This window comes from Nilaparvata lugens, chromosome 2 (genome assembly GCF_014356525.2).
Source record: "Nilaparvata lugens isolate BPH chromosome 2, ASM1435652v1, whole genome shotgun sequence".
NCBI lineage: Eukaryota > Metazoa > Arthropoda > Insecta > Hemiptera > Delphacidae > Nilaparvata > Nilaparvata lugens.
Genome location: NC_052505.1, coordinates 43,063,145 through 43,079,370, shown reverse-complemented (window position 1 = coordinate 43,079,370; position 16,226 = coordinate 43,063,145). Strand labels below are relative to the sequence as shown.

Genomic DNA, 16,226 nt, shown 5'->3' with positions numbered 1-16,226 from the left:
GATTGGCAGAAAGCATTTGACAACGTTTCAAGGGCCAAATTGTGGGACATAATGCTCGTAAAAGGATATCCCAAACATGTTGTTGCTGCAATTGCGGGTGCATACACCAGTACAGATATCGTTATCACGTCCGGCAATAATAGAAAAACGGGAAAAATCAAAATAAATAAAGGTGTAAGACGAGGGTGCCCAATGTCGCCTACTCTCTTCAATAATTATATACACTGACGAGATTCTGGAAATTTGGAATCGATATGTTGACGCAGGGATAGAGCTCTGCAATAATGTTTTTATGAATTCTCTACTATATGCTGACGACACTGTGATCATTTTCAACACAGAAGATAAACCACAATATGCTCATTTCAAGTTAAACGAAATTGGGTTGGACTTTGGCATGAAAATCTCACCTCAAAAATCCAAGATAATGGCATTCAGGGGAAAGTGGCCAGTCAGATCAAAAATCGTGATAGACAATCAAGCATTAGATCAAGTGAGAGACTTCAGCTACCTGGGATGCCGCATTTCATTCGATAAGGATGAAGATGTTGGTGAAAAAGTGGCGAGATTCAGTGCGGTCTGTGGCACTATAAGAAGACGAGCTATAGGAAGGCGAACGAGACAAGATACCCAGCTGAAGTTTTACAGAACAATGGCGATACCGTTAATAATCTCGTATACAAGCTGCTGAAATGAGATTTTTACGAGCGGTCAAAGGTTGTAGTAGACTAGATAAAATAATAAATGACAACATAGGAGCTGAATTGAATGTAGAACCGCTATTGGATATTCTGAAGAAATATCGGGAAAATTGGTCTACTCATTTATTCAGAATGCCATCCAATAGGCTCCCAATATTAGCATGGGAGTACAAACCCGAAGGAAAGCGAGGCATAGGAAGACCAAGGAAGAAATGGATGCCGGTACAGGCCAATAGAGCCTAATCCTTGTAAGAAGATGATGATGATGATTTTTATATCTGGCTATTTATATATCTGGTTATTTATGTTTTATTCATCTCGAAAACGGCTCCAACGATTTTCACGAAATTTGGAACATGTTAGGTTTATGATATAAAGATTCGATTACACTAGGTCTCATTCTTTGGGAAACTCGCTGAACGACACATTAAAAGAATAATTCATCCTTGGAAAACAGATGATAGTTCCGTCGTCTCTTGATAACAGAAGATGCGTGTGCCAGTGTGGGAGAGAGACAGAATTATTTCCAGCTGTGTAAGGCTAGTTTCACACTAATTCGGTTCATTCCATTTTCGGTTCATTTTCGGCAAATTCCGATAAGTGTGAAACGGTAATTCGGTACCGAATAGAAACCGCATAGAGCCGAACGCCCACTTGACTCTAAAGGTGCGTACAGATATACGCGCTGCGAACATGAGCAATTCACTTTTAATCAGCTGATGCCAAGCTTTTTATATCTGTATCTTATCGTTTCTGTAAAAGTAGATATATAGTCAGCTGATTAAAAGTGAATTGCTCATGTTCGCGGCGCGTATATCTGTACGCACCTTAATAAATTCCATCAGGTTTCAATTTTTTGCTAGCAAGAGGCTACTTTCACACACTTTCGGTTCGGTTCATTACGTTTTCGGTTCGTTTTCGGCAATTTCCTATGAGTATGAAACGATGGTTTGGTTTGAATTCAGTACCGAATAGCAACCGCATAGCACCAAACGCCCCCTAGACATGAATAGGTTTCATCATATTCGAATTCATTGCTAGGGAAAAAGCAAAAAGCTAAGTCTTTTTAGCCCCACTTGGATGTAATGAGCTGGCTTTCATATGTCATATGAAGGCCGAAAGTGATTGTTTTCTGACCAGGCCGGAAAAATTTTTACGGCCCTAGGGCTGTAAAATAACCTTGAAGTCAGCTGATTCTGATTTGATGTGAACGTGTTTACAAAATAGTTTTCGCCACACTTGGATGTAATGAGCTGGTTTACGTGCGTCATATGGAGGCCGAAAGTGATTGTTTTCCGACCAGGCCGGTAAAACTTTACGGCCCTAGGGCTGTAAAATGACCTTGAATAACAGCTGATCGTGTCCGATCTCACAAAAATCATAGAGATAATCTCATAACGACTGTAATAATCTATATAATTATGTATCGTGAATCGCGGTATCATGTCTATAATATATTTTATAAATTACTGTTTCATAATGTAATATTTATTAATGTGTTTTTGATATCAAACAATAGAATACGATGATATCTCCATAGCCTCAACAATATAATGTTGGCTGCATTGTTCATTCTCAGAAAGGTACATATCGCAAGTATTTAAAAGTGAAGAATCGAATTTGAAATCAAAGTACAATAATTGTATCAATATTTAAAAGTGAGGTAGAGTAATAATTGTTTCTTTTTTATTATCGAATTCCACTTCTTAATGCAATACAATCAACAATAATAATAGGAAAATACAGCAGAGATCTGAAGTTTAAGGTAAGCCTACTGGTGAAACTCAGCCTTGACTGGAAAATTCCTAGTAATTTTTCTGTAATTCATTATTAAAACTTTTAGATAATTTTTCTTCAATATCAAACCATATAGAGAAAACATTAGGCCCACTCAAGATTGAATCTTCAAATGTTTTCTCTATGATTTAACTATTTTCAGAGAAATATTTTGTTGTGAAAATGCTAGCAAACCGGCTTCAAGTTTGCCACTTTACACTATATTATAGTAGCCTACATACGTTACCTGACTTACAGGCCCCTACGATCAACAATATGCAATGGCTGAGAACATAAAGGTGTAATACTTCAGAACTCAAAGCTCATTGAATTACAAATATGAACCTATAGGTTCGAACCTTGGTCAATGACATTTTTTTGTCAATGAATTTCGACTTTTATTTGCTATTTTTTATATTAGTTACCGTAATTTAAATTCCGATCAACTTTTTAGATATATTTTGAGACAAAACTGTGAAATATGCAATTATATTAATTTTTTAATCACATTATTTCAAAATAGTAATGAAAGTTCTATTCATCCATCTATCCATGAGATATTGCACCAGGCGCAAAGCGCAAGCTATAAAAATTCAAAAAATTATTTGAAATATTAATAGTATAGAAATATTGCCACTATTGTAAATTATTAATTAGTAATATTGAAATTAATTGACACTGAAAGTTGTCATAACCAAGACTCAAACTATCAAAATAGGTTGTTTGAATTTTATTTATTTTTCAATTTCTTATATATTGGGGAGTTTTTTTTTGGTGTGGCGAAAAATAGCGTTCGCAACACAGACAAAAATGTTTTTCCGGCTCTCGAACGCTTCAAGTTCTGGACTTCGTCTCGAACTTGAAAACCGCGATCTCGAGCCGGAAAACGTACATTTTCGACCCTAGGTGCGAAATATACTATTATGAATGGAATCAGTTTATGCTTCTAGAATTGAATAAATTATTTTGCGATATGATATATTGTTTTATTTGGATGAATGAAATACAAATGAAACATTATAAACTATTCAAATTCAATTTTCAGAGTATAATAGAATCTAACCTTAAACCTCCTAGTACTGCGATTATCACGAAACATGGTGGATGAACGGAATCAGTTCATGCTTCTAGAATTGAATAAAGTATTCTGCAATAATATACTATTATTCTATTTGAATGAATGGAATACAGATGAGATATATTATAAACTATTCAAATTCGATTTTCAGAGTAGGATAGAATTTCCAACATAAACTTCCGTTGACATTCAGATTGGCCAAATTTAAAGTGTGCTAAAACAGCTGATCAAAAACTTTTCATTATTTGTGTTATTATTCAATAATTATAACATTCATAATAATATCATCTTATTGTCATTTGAAAGAATAAAAAAGTATAAACTCAACCTCCCACATAATTGAACATAATCTTTTAGGTTATTTAGACAAATCAGAATAAAAAATAAAAATACTTGGACAATTTCCTGATATTAAGATTTGCTCAGCTATGAGCTTCCACTTCTGCTTTTAGAAGTGGTTAATAAACAATTATTCTCATATTATATATTGTTTATTTTTCTGTGTGGCATAAAATAGTGTTTGCACCACGGGCAAAAATGTTTTTCCGGCTCTCAATCTTTTCTTTGAAAACCGATTTCAAGCCGGAAAAGTCTCATTTTTGGCCCTAGGTGAGAAAATATACTATTCCGGCTCTCAATCTTTTCTAGAGGCCTACGGCCTTGTACTTGAAAACCGATTTCGAGCCGGAAAAGTCCTAGGTGCGAAATATACTATTTTGTCATAGTCATTCAATTTCAGCTGTTTTACATCCATGAAATCAAGCCGGTAAACAGCTGATTGTAGAACAAATAAACATATGATTCTCATTACAGCATACTATACTGTAATAAAATCATATGTTCCCTTTACAGTCGAGTATGTTTCCTAGTTCAGAATTTGGAACAGCAAAACTGCCGCCTTTTAGCGCTCCAGGTGGATCTTTTGTCAACTACAATCAAGAAATTCCTGATTCGAAACTTGTAAACTAGGTGATGTTTATAGAATGCATGTAGCAATGTCAGCACAAGCAGTTAATGTTTTCTGTTTCTCAATTATTCTTTTCTAGATTATTATGACAAAAAATAGTGTAAGTTACTCGGACGTGAATGTCTTTTGCAGTGCTCGAATGAAATTCCAAAGTGCGAGATAAATTACTTTTAACATGAAGAGGAGAAACCCATTTCTCCCTCCACAGTTTGTAGCATAGACACAGAAGGACATCCTGCACACAATTGGATGTGCCCTGTCATTTTGCTTCATGTTCTTGTGATGAAAACATCTCCGTAACATACACAAACCAATATACCTGCTAGCATTGCCAGCAATAGCTGGAGGGGAGTGTTGGTGCGTTGCAAAGCTCTCTCACACAGACATAAAAGAAGGAGAATGCTGCTAGGTAGTGGGAGTGATTAGTGGAGGATAGAGCATCGGACCTCTCCATCTTCGAGAAAGAGCCGTGTTAAAAGTAATTTATCTCACACTCTAGTATTGGCTAACGCTAATGCGCCGTGTCATTTTGCTTTATGTTATTGTGATTAAAACATTTTTGTAACATACACAAACCAATATACCTGCTGACCAGTACACTACTTGGAACATTGCCAGCATTAGCTGGAGGGGAGTGTTGGTGCATTGCGTTGCAAAGCTCTCTTACTCAGACACAAAAGAAGGAGAATGCTGCTAGGTAGTGGGAGTGATTAGTGGAGGATAGAGCATCGGACCTCTCCATCTTCGAGAAAGAGCCGTGTTAAAAGTAATTTATCTTGCACTTTAGAAACATCATTTTCGCCTGAAAATGGCCTTTCCCGTCCTTGTGACTTAAGATACTATTACACACGTTTGCCTTTCATGTTTTTATTTTAACCTGACTTCATGATTATCTGATTCAAAATTTTCCAAGTCAAAATCATATGGTCAATTCATTTCTGTTAGTTCACTGGAACATTTTTTCCTCAATTAATAGTTTGCTAAAAAATATGAAAGATCTAAATTAAAACTGAGGGAGAATTTTTATTTTTTTTCCACGAATATTACATGAATTCACCATCGGAGAGAAGAGATGAAGATTATATACTGTGCCGGGCACTCTCTTTAATTCAGGCCTTTTCCCAAGTTATAATAGTAAATTTAATACGCAATAGACTAGAGCCATTATTGTAAGTGAGTTAGCGAAATAAATTATTTTCTCTCTCTATTATGAACGGCCATGACTTCGAGTTTCCCATGATAGATATTTAAAAATTGTGGCTCCGAGTCGTCGAGGAATGTAGATTATGGAATTATCTCTAAAACTTAGCCTTCTTGTCGCGACATAAAATGCGATAAGTTGGAAAACAGCAAGCATTGAAATTATAACAAACTACCGATTTTGCAGTTACTATTTGGTCCAAAGGCTGTAGAAGCCACGCGACGATTGGTCAAATTGATTCCATTCGCCCAATAGGAGACCTGTTTCTAAATACAGTAGTGGGGATTCCCCAGTCGAGAGACCAGATTACGTTCCGGAGGACACTTTGCTAGGAGCACTACGAGAGTAAAGATGTAGTCATTATGTTTCACCCTTTTTGGGCAAGTTTACAAGTTTATATCATTAGTTGGTTTTATTTTTTATTAATGTTTAAATTTACTAGTAGTGCCATGTCCTGAAAGGTTTAATTGTGTTTCTTCATCATGTACGAATAATTGTTTCTTCAAATAACCGCTAAGGTACGTAAACTAAGGTTAAAATATAATTTAGGGAAATTAATAAGTGAAACTTCAATCAAAGATTTTATCAACAAAGCCTGTTATTTTTCAAGTTATAATATTGATTGAGAATAATCCTTTTGATTTTATTAGTGATGGAAGATACTTATAATTTTTTCTACAGAAGTATAGAAAGTTTTCAGTTACGTTACATTTGAGTTATTGCTCCTGGAGATATATTATCGTAGAGTATTGCTGAAAGTCAGGAAGATAGCCTTTAAATTGAAATGAAACTTTTAAGAATTGTTCATATTGAGTTTATGACATTTTTTAATTTATATTTTTCAGACTCTGTTTTCTTATGTCATTAAGGCTTTTGAATGATTTAGTAAATTTTTTATGATAGAAATCTTAATAGATGAAGAAGAAAGTTTTTCTTCTCCAGGAAATTAATATTAATGAATGTTCAAATTTTAATATAATTTAAATTATTTTCTATGTGTCTACTAATTTTATTTAATTAAGGTGAATCTTATAAGGCAAACATTATCTTTCCTTAAAGTGAATTTTCAATATTTTTTTCTTTTATTGTGTTATAAAGTGTCTTGTTTTATTAGGTGATAAATTCATAATTTCAGTTGATACTAGTTTTTGGACTTGTATTTGTAGGTAAATCAAATCATAAACTCTGGAATGTTCATTTTTAATTAAGGTTCTGAGCAGTTTTGGGCGAATGCCCGTTATTTACACTTGGATTGCGTCCTATAGTTCATAAATAATAAATAAAATAACTGTTGGCTGGCGCACAAGTTTCCAACAATACTAGCCGAGCTACTATATGAAAAATTATATTTGATTTCGCAAACCAAACGAAAAATATCATATAAGTTAGCATCATTCCAATTTGAATTATATGTGAAGAAAGATCCATTAATTCTGATAAAAAGATCAGTAGTTTAAAGATAAAAATCTATATAAAATGAGGATTCAAAGAATGAGAGAATTTAATTAATTGTAATCAATAGATAACTCCTGTTTTAGCTTTTGATGAATTGTAGGAATTGATGAATTGCTTTTGAGAAATTAATGCTGTAATACATTTATTTACAGCGGTTCATGTGTGTTCCCAAACCAACTTCTTGTACTACCACCCCTTTGGTTCCGCAACTTTATGTAACACCGCTTCAAGACACCCGTTCAGACGACAGGTCTAGGGACGTAAGAGGACGTCGCCGTCAAGCCAAATTCAACCGGTAAAAGCTCACCGCCAAAAACAAGGTACTGTAACCCCGACGATAAAGCAACGTACAGACCAACGAAAGTGCAGTGTAGTGAAACAAAGGTTCATTCGAGAATGTCAATCAAAAGTGGGGATTCAAAATTATTATGAAATGGGTTATATGGGTTACTATCGACGAAACTTGGGTTCAACGGGCTTTTCTTTCTAGAGTAATTTTATGTTGAAGTTAATTATTTGTTTTTTGATGACTGATATGTTTGGTTTTGTGACGTATTGCTATCTAAACGGGGATAGTAATGCGCCCCCGAATCAGATGAAGAATGTCAACAAAGTAACATGAAATTGTTGTTTCTGTTGTTCGATTTTAGTTGCCAATGTTTATTGAAACTGTTTGTATTTTTCAATTATTTCAAATTGTAGTGATTTTCTATAGTATAAACCTATTAAATCAGGCATGGCAAGATTAATTGAAGTTTGCTTGACTCTAGCCCGTTCACCTGCATGAATTAGGTATAGACTCAGGTATTTTCTAGATGTGTCGGCCTATTTCTAAATTCTAAATTTTATTCAAAATTATCTTCTTGGCACACAACTGCGCCACTCTGCTGTCTAGAGATATTTAAATCTCTGGAATTCAAATTTTCTAAAAAATTAAATTTTCATAACTTACTCTAATAATACTAGATCAATTTTTCTGAGTCTATACTTAATAATTCATTCTGTGAACGTGTTAACTGTCAATATTTTAGGTTTGGAGTTGATTGAATAATATTTATAGTTGCTACTCCAATTTTTCTGAAGTTTAAATAATTGTAGATGAAATAGGAATGTTATTCAGTTCAGTAAATTCATTAAAATGAAAATCTTTGAAGTGCTAGAAGATAAAGTCAGGTATCATTGAAGCTTGAGTTGAAAGTGTTCTAAAACTTTATATTGAAATTGATTGACAAATTAAAGGTTTAACGATAGAATAAAAATTAGTAGAAGAAACTAGCATAGGTGAAAAACAACTGATTCTAAGTGCTGAATAAATTTTTGTATTCTGTAATTCCGTGAATGATGATAGAAATTATTGTAATGTCAACGTACGTATTCTGGTCTCACGCATCGGGTATTTGAGTATCATCATAGTATAGTAGTAGTGAAAGTGAATATTGAGATTTTAAAGGTCAACCCAAGTAAATTAGGAAAATTCGGAAATTATTATGGGAGAATGTTTGAGGAAAATAGGAAATTTTTTTGATAAGTTTAGGTAGATCGAAGGTAATCAGGGAATAAATAGGAAACTCGTTTTATTAGTTATTGTTGATATGTAGTTTTGAAAAGTTGATGAGTAGTTTTGGCCTTGAGATGTTTAAACTAAATAATTGGGTATTTTAGATTAAAGTTGAAACGATAATTAAATCCTTGGGAATTTGTATGAAAATAAGTTGATTGAGATGAGGTTGTTAAGTCCCTTTATCAGTAATGTTTATTCTCGAAAAGGTGAATCAGTTTTATTATTGGAGATATTTTTTTTAGGTGTGATTTTTGCGGTAGGCATGCGTAGTGATAGTGTAAAGATCCGTTGTGTTGGTGACGTTTCCTGTAGGCTGTGGGAAATTTTTTTTGTTTAGTTGAGACTCAAGATTTAGAGGAGGACAAGGGGATGTCCTGCCTGTGTGTGTTGTTGTTGAATTTAGGTAATCGGCGCGAGTGTAGGTCCGTGTCCAGAGAGAACGGAGCACTCTGCCCGAAAGTTGTCCATGTAACAAATCAAGGAATTTAGCTGTGACTAACCTTGCAAATTTGTACGGTGGAATTGTATAATTTTAGCGAAAGGCACCGAAGATGGTGTGAGCTAAGATTTTTTTGTATCTAGTAAACGGTCTGGTTCATTCGAGAGTTATGGGGCTCGTCAGTAGAATAACGTAAACCGAAATCTAGAATATTTAGTGAGTCTTCGTAGTGATTGTAAGGAAAGCAATCAGAATAAGGCAGTTTAGGGAAGCCCAGTCAAAACGTTCGTTAATGTTTGGTAGGAAAGTCAGCCGCAAAAACACAAGTAATAATTGGTAAAAAAGGGGGTATTATTGAGTTTAAAGTTGATTAGAAATTTGGTATGGTAACGAAAATTGAAAGTTTTAGACAATGAATATTTAAAGTGATTAGTTAAGGTATACAAATAAAATAACAGAGAAACTTTTTCGAGTACCTAGGTAATGTTAAAATGGTTATCAGTGAAAGTAGAAATATGTAGGAAAATTCGTGTCAAAAAGGAAATAGAATTTTTGTTGGGAAAATTAAATTGAGGTAATTAACAGTAGTAGGACCCTTAGAGATAAGTAGTCAAAAAGAATAATAAATAAAAAAAATAGGAAAATCTTTAATGAAATGATAAATTTTTTAATGATGAATAGTAAAATTGCAATCAAGTTTTCCATGTGAATAAGTTGAGATATTTTGAGATCTAGTAGAGTAATTGAAACTAGTTGGATATGAAGTTTATAGTTGAGGAATAATAATTATGTGAGGCTCCAGTAAGGTTGAAAATGTCAGTGAACTTGAGAATCAGTAATAGTGTATTAGTAGTCTATTAATGTGTTAGTGTATTGGTAAATTCAATAATGTTGATAATCAGAAGTCAAGCATTAGCAGTCCTAAGCTAGTTGATCGAGCTGGATTTTCATATTATTAAATCATGCGATGAAAATTATGCTTCCAGTGTTTAGAGAAAATGTCACGTACTTTGAGTTTGCGATAAATAATAGCCTGGCACTCGATCATAGTTTTGTTTTGACTAACGTTCTGTGGTAAAGGTTTCCTACTGTAATATTATAATGAAAAGTGTTTTTCTCATGATTGTAGAATGCAAAATCACGCTTGAGGCATGTTGAAAAATATCCTAAAAAGATCGGTCAAAAATAGGAAACAGATCAGTCTATTGAAGACAAGATTTTTTGTCGTGAGTTATAATTGCATAAGTTTTTGTGAGTATGGCGCCACTCTATAGCCTTGTCTCTATACACTCAACGAGATGATTCCTAATGAATGAGAAGGAGAAAAGAGAAAAAGGAGTTATGATAAAGATATTTACCGTATTTGTTAGAAGGATTCATTACGGGTTCATGAAGGGTTTAGTCAAAGATTTTGTTACGTGACAATATAATGTATATAGAAGAAATTCCGGAATGTAAATAACTTGCGCAACTAGATTAGTCATTAAATTATGTTATTAACTTCGTAATATTAAATATATTTAGGTAGGTGAATTAGGTTTAACTTTATTTCATGCACGGCTGCATACTCGCGGTAAATGAAATATTGTACAGTTTTCTCACGGTAGTAGATAATTGATTGTTTGGTAAATCGGGTGATGATCAATTTTTGAAGTCATCAACAGTCATAATACTATGTATGTAAATGATGTCTCTAATAATAATAATAATAATAAGTTATTTAGCATAAGACGATTTATCATAATATTCTATACTATACCCATTTTCAATAGCTTAATACTCATCCATTCATAGTTAAGAATTATACATTCACATAGTTAGGAGTTAGTACATATAGATAATATATATTCCATTCATAAAATAATAAGAATAATGTCTAAGGCCTCATATTTTATATTCTATTCGCTTTATATTTCATATTATTTTGTTGATATCCCTATTCTTTATTAGTTTACCTTCCATGATTAATACAATTATAATCTTATCATAGGTTTATTCAGTTCAACTGATTCCGTTTTAGTTCACTTTATACAATTCAGTGATAGAAATTTCCTGCTGGAATACAATAATGGATAGAAATTTTCATAGCTACGGAATGTACATCAAGCGTGTGTCATTGCTCTCCGATGGCTCGCTAGCGTTGCAGTTTCAACCATTATTATCTTTGACTATTCTCAATCGTAGTCGATGTAGAATAGTATTGCCTATTGAATTGCTTTATATTGTTAAAAATATATTGCACTCTCAACTCTATAGTAATGATAGTTAGATTTCAATACATTCAGCTGAGTGAAAAAGTTTCATCCTTTACTATTATGATCAAACGTACTCCATATTTTACAACAGCAGAGTAACATAGAACCAATTAAAACTATGATCTCTTTTAAACGTTTTCCCTTGTTAGAGTTTGCCAAGAAAATAACCAGGGACTCAATAAAGTGATTGAAGTATTCAAGATTATTATACTCGGTCCGTCTTTAGTACCTACTTAAAAGGTGGACACGTCCATATTGTTTTGTCCTGACTCTTGCCACAGTTTTAAAGACTCTTGCCACAAATCTCAATTAGTTATACATTTTGCTGAATTTCGGAATGATTAAAGAGATTTCTTTTGAAGAGGGCCCGCTTCAAATTGGATCCTACTATCAATCCAGAAATTCGACTCTCCAAATCATACAGAATGCCTCTATGGTAACATATCCTGATTAGATTTCTTTTTGCGTGTTTCACACCGGAAGGAAGGGGAGTGTGCCGGGCACTCTCTTTAATTCAGGCCTTTTCCCAAGTTATAATAGTAAATTTAATACGCAATAGACTAGAGCCATTATTGTAAGTGAGTTAGCGAAATAAATTATTTTCTCTCTCTATTATGAACGGCCATGACTTCGAGTTTCCCATGATAGATATTTAAAAATGTGGCTCCGAGTCGTCGAGGAATGTAGATTATGGAATTATCTCTAAAACTTAGCCTTCTTGTCGCGACATAAAATGCGATAAGTTGGAAAACAGCAAGCATTGAAATTATAACAAACTACCGATTTTGCAGTTACTATTTGGTCCAAAGGCTGTAGAAGCCACGCGACGATTGGTCAAATTGATTCCATTCGCCCAATAGGAGACCTGTTTCTAAATACAGTAGTGGGGATTCCCCAGTCGAGAGACCAGATTACGTTCCGGAGGACACTTTGCTAGGAGCACTACGAGAGTAAAGATGTAGTCATTATGTTTCACCCTTTTTGGGCAAGTTTACAAGTTTATATCATTAGTTAGTTTTATTTTTTATTAATGTTTAAATTTACTAGTAGTGCCATGTCCTGAAAGGTTTAATTGTGTTTCTTCATCATGTACGAATAATTGTTTCTTCAAATAACCGCTAAGGTACGTAAACTAAGGTTAAAATATAATTTAGGGAAATTAATTAAGTGAAACTTCAATCAAAAGATTTTATCAACAAAGCCTGTTATTTTTCAAGTTAATAATATTGATTGAGAATAATCCTTTTGATTTTATTAGTGATGGAAGATACTTATAATTTTTTTCTACAGAAGTATAGAAAGTTTTCAGTTACGTTACATTTGAGTTATTGTTCCTGGAGATATATTATCGTAGAGTATTGCTGAAAGTCAGGAAGATAGCCTTTAATTGAAATGAAACTTTTAAGAATTGTTCATATTGAGTTTATGACATTTTTTAATTTATATTTTTCAGACTCTGTTTTCTTATGTCATTAAGGCTTTTGAATGATTTAGTAAATTTTTTATGATAGAAATCTTAATAGATGAAGAAGAAAGTTTTTCTTCTCCAGGAAATTAATATTAATGAATGTTCAAATTTTAATACAATTTAAATTATTTTCTATGTGTCTACTAATTTTATTTAATTAAAGGTGAATCTTATAAGGCAAACATTATCTTTCCTTAAAGTGAAATTTTCAATATTTTTTTCTTTTATTGTGTTATAAAGTGTCTTGTTTATTAGGTGATAAATTCATAATTTCAGTTGATACTAGTTTTTGGACTTGTATTTGTAGGTAAATCAAATCATAAACTCTGGAATGTTCATTTTTAATTAAGGTTCTGAGCAGTTTTGGGCGAATGCCCGTTATTTACACTTGGATTGCGTCCTATAGTTCATAAATAATAAATAAAATAAATGTTGGCTGGCGCACAAGTTTCCAACAATACTAGCCGAGCTACTATATGAAAAATTATATTTGATTTCGCAAACCAAACGAAAAATATCATATAAGTTAGCATCATTCAATTTGAATTATATGTGAAGAAAGATCCATTAATTCTGATAAAAAGAATCAGTAGTTTAAAGATAAAAATCTATATAAAATGAGGATTCAAAGAATGAGAGAATTTAATTAATTGTAATCAATAGATAACTCCTGTTTTAGCTTTTGATGAATTGTAGGAAGAGTTAGAAATTAATGCTGTAATACATTTATTTACAGCGGTTCATGTGTGTTCCCAAACCAACTTCTTGTACTACCACCCCTTTGGTTCCGCAACTTTATGTAACACCGCTTCAAGACACCCGTTCAGACGACAGGTCTAGGGACGTAAGAGGACGTCGCCGTCAAGCCAAATTCAACCGGTAAAAGCTCACCGCCAAAAACAAGGTACTGTAACCCCGACGATAAAGCAACGTACAGACCAACGAAAGTGCAGTGTAGTGAAACAAAGGTTCATTCGAGAATGTCAATCAAAAGTGGGGATTCAAATTATTATGAAATGGGTTATATGGGTTACTATCGACGAAACTTGGGTTCAACGGGCTTTTCTTTCTAGAGTAATTTTATGTTGAAGTTAATTATTTGTTATTTGATGACTGATATTGTTTGGTTTTGTGACGTATTGCTATCTAAACGGGGATAGTAATGCGCCCCCGAATCAGATGAAGAATGTCAACAAAGTAACATGAAATTGTTGTTTCTGTTGTTCGATTTTAGTTGCCAATGTTTATTGAAACTGTTTGTATTTTTCAATTATTTCAAATTGTAGTGATTTTCTATAGTATAAACCTATTAAATCAGGCATGGCAAGATTAATTGAAGTTTGCTTGACTCTAGCCCGTTCACCTGCATGAATTAGGTATAGACTCAGGTATTTTCTAGATGTGTCGGCCTATTTCTAAATTCTAAATTTTATTCAAAATTATCTTCTTTTGGCACAATACTATGTGTCAAAACAAGGAACCTATTTTCAATTTATAAAATAATCTCTCTGAACATTCAAAATTAACATAATCAAAAAGAAACTATTCAAATAATTCACAATTTTTAATCAACTTTAAAAATTTTTTGTTCAAGGAGTAGCATCTTACAATTGTGACGAATCGTTTCAGTGGCTACTTAAGAAAAAACTAATTCTTTAAATCATATTATGAAAATCAAGGCAGAGGCAGCAAACAATCTCGAAATATAATAGTTATCAACATTACCGCTAACTGATAACAATATCAAATTTGAATCAGTCTCTTCCAGTAAACCAATTGAGTTCATATTGCTTATTATATTATTTATTCTATTAATTTGTAAAATTATTGTATTAAAATCACATCTATAGGTTAAGGGAATGTTTTGGTAAACCTAACCTAAAACGTTCAAACGCTTAGAACACCAATGTAGAGTCGAGATCGTTCAGACCTGCTTATTGTATAATATAATGTGATGGCATGCTATTCATAAATTATTATTTTCGTTATTGTGTAGGAAAAAAGGAATCTATAATAATAGGCTAATCAAAACTATTAGCACAATAAATGAGTTTATTTTTGAAAAACAAATTATAAAAAAGATATAGTATTCTGATGTACGAATAGCAAAAAGTTACAAATACTCTTTGTATGTAAGTCTACATTGACAAATAGTACTATTTAATTTTATTATATTTATTGTTTGAATTATTAACAAATAAATATTAAATAGAAGTGATCTCGCTAGATTTATTCCTCTTTGCACGAACAACCAATCAGAGGATAAAGAAAAGGATACCAAAATTTGAATTGTTGAGATGCAACATAGAATGTCGAGATCTTTGTTATTGTAATTTTATTTATTATTATTAATTCACCTACACTGTTGGAATTGAACTGTATTTTGAAATGATTGAATTATATTCATGTTTTAATGTATTTATTCGTCTTGTAAGTCAGAAAATGGAATGTAAACAAAGGAATCATTTTTCATAAAAATATGACGTGTGCATTACGTCACTCAGCTGCAACCAATAGCAATCGTCCTATGCAAATTAGAAACAAAGAGATTTCTAGAGTTGTGAATTGAATGGGGAGGAAGAAGATTTTAGCCTGTTCTAGCACTGACCTGGCCCTAGTCACACGTTTTTGAGTAAACTTGCACTCTTGTTGGAAAATTTTATGTAAATTATTTTTAACTGTTTCTTTGTGAATTTAAATGTTAATTGTAAAGTTCCTTTTTGTTTGTGGAGAAAATAATTAACGTGAAATACCCGATTGAATCTACATGAATCGCAGAGTGATATACCAGCAACACGTTCTACTTGGAGGCCAGAAAATCCAGCCCATGGCAGAAGAATAATTATTTGCGAACCAAGGAAAAAAGGAGAACATAGTCGCGTGAGTGTTCTTCTAATAAATATATTGGGGCCCCATCTAAGATTCATGAGTGATATAAATTCTAGTGAAAATTAATGGTCATGACCAGATTATAATCAGGGGAAATCCAACTTTAATCTACATTATAACAATCATCATCAAATTAGATTAATTTATAATAATCTGTCTATCGATCAAGCTATTCCAAAGCAGAACTCACACCCTGTAATTATTATTTTTAACATACAACTTCTTTCAATTTTCAAATCATTATTAAATTGTAATCTGTACATGTCTGGTATTGTTAAACCGGAACATGTTATACTGATCATCATCATTAACTTTAAAAATTATTATTTATCACCTGCTTATCTTGAAAATTGTCAATATATTGAAATAACTGAGCGTATCTTCCAGTTCTTTTCTTTTCTGAAAACCTTGATATCGTCTTTGACACGTTACCATT

The 16,226-nt window shown here is 32.7% G+C and overlaps 1 protein-coding gene across 3 annotated transcripts in view; it reads left to right on the top strand.

Moving 5' to 3' along the window:
* The window catches only part of LOC111055246 (cholecystokinin receptor), a 318,135-nt gene that overhangs the window by 90,093 nt on the left and 211,816 nt on the right, over nt 1-16,226 (top strand). Inside the window, exon 1 of one of the 3 annotated variants that reach the window (XM_039421263.1) lies at nt 15,079-15,781. The exons of the other annotated variants lie outside the window; for them this stretch is intronic. The gene's annotated coding sequence lies outside the window, so the exon portion shown is untranslated. Of the gene's footprint in view, nt 1-15,078; nt 15,782-16,226 lie in introns of those variants that run through there. 3 annotated transcript variants of the gene reach the window in all.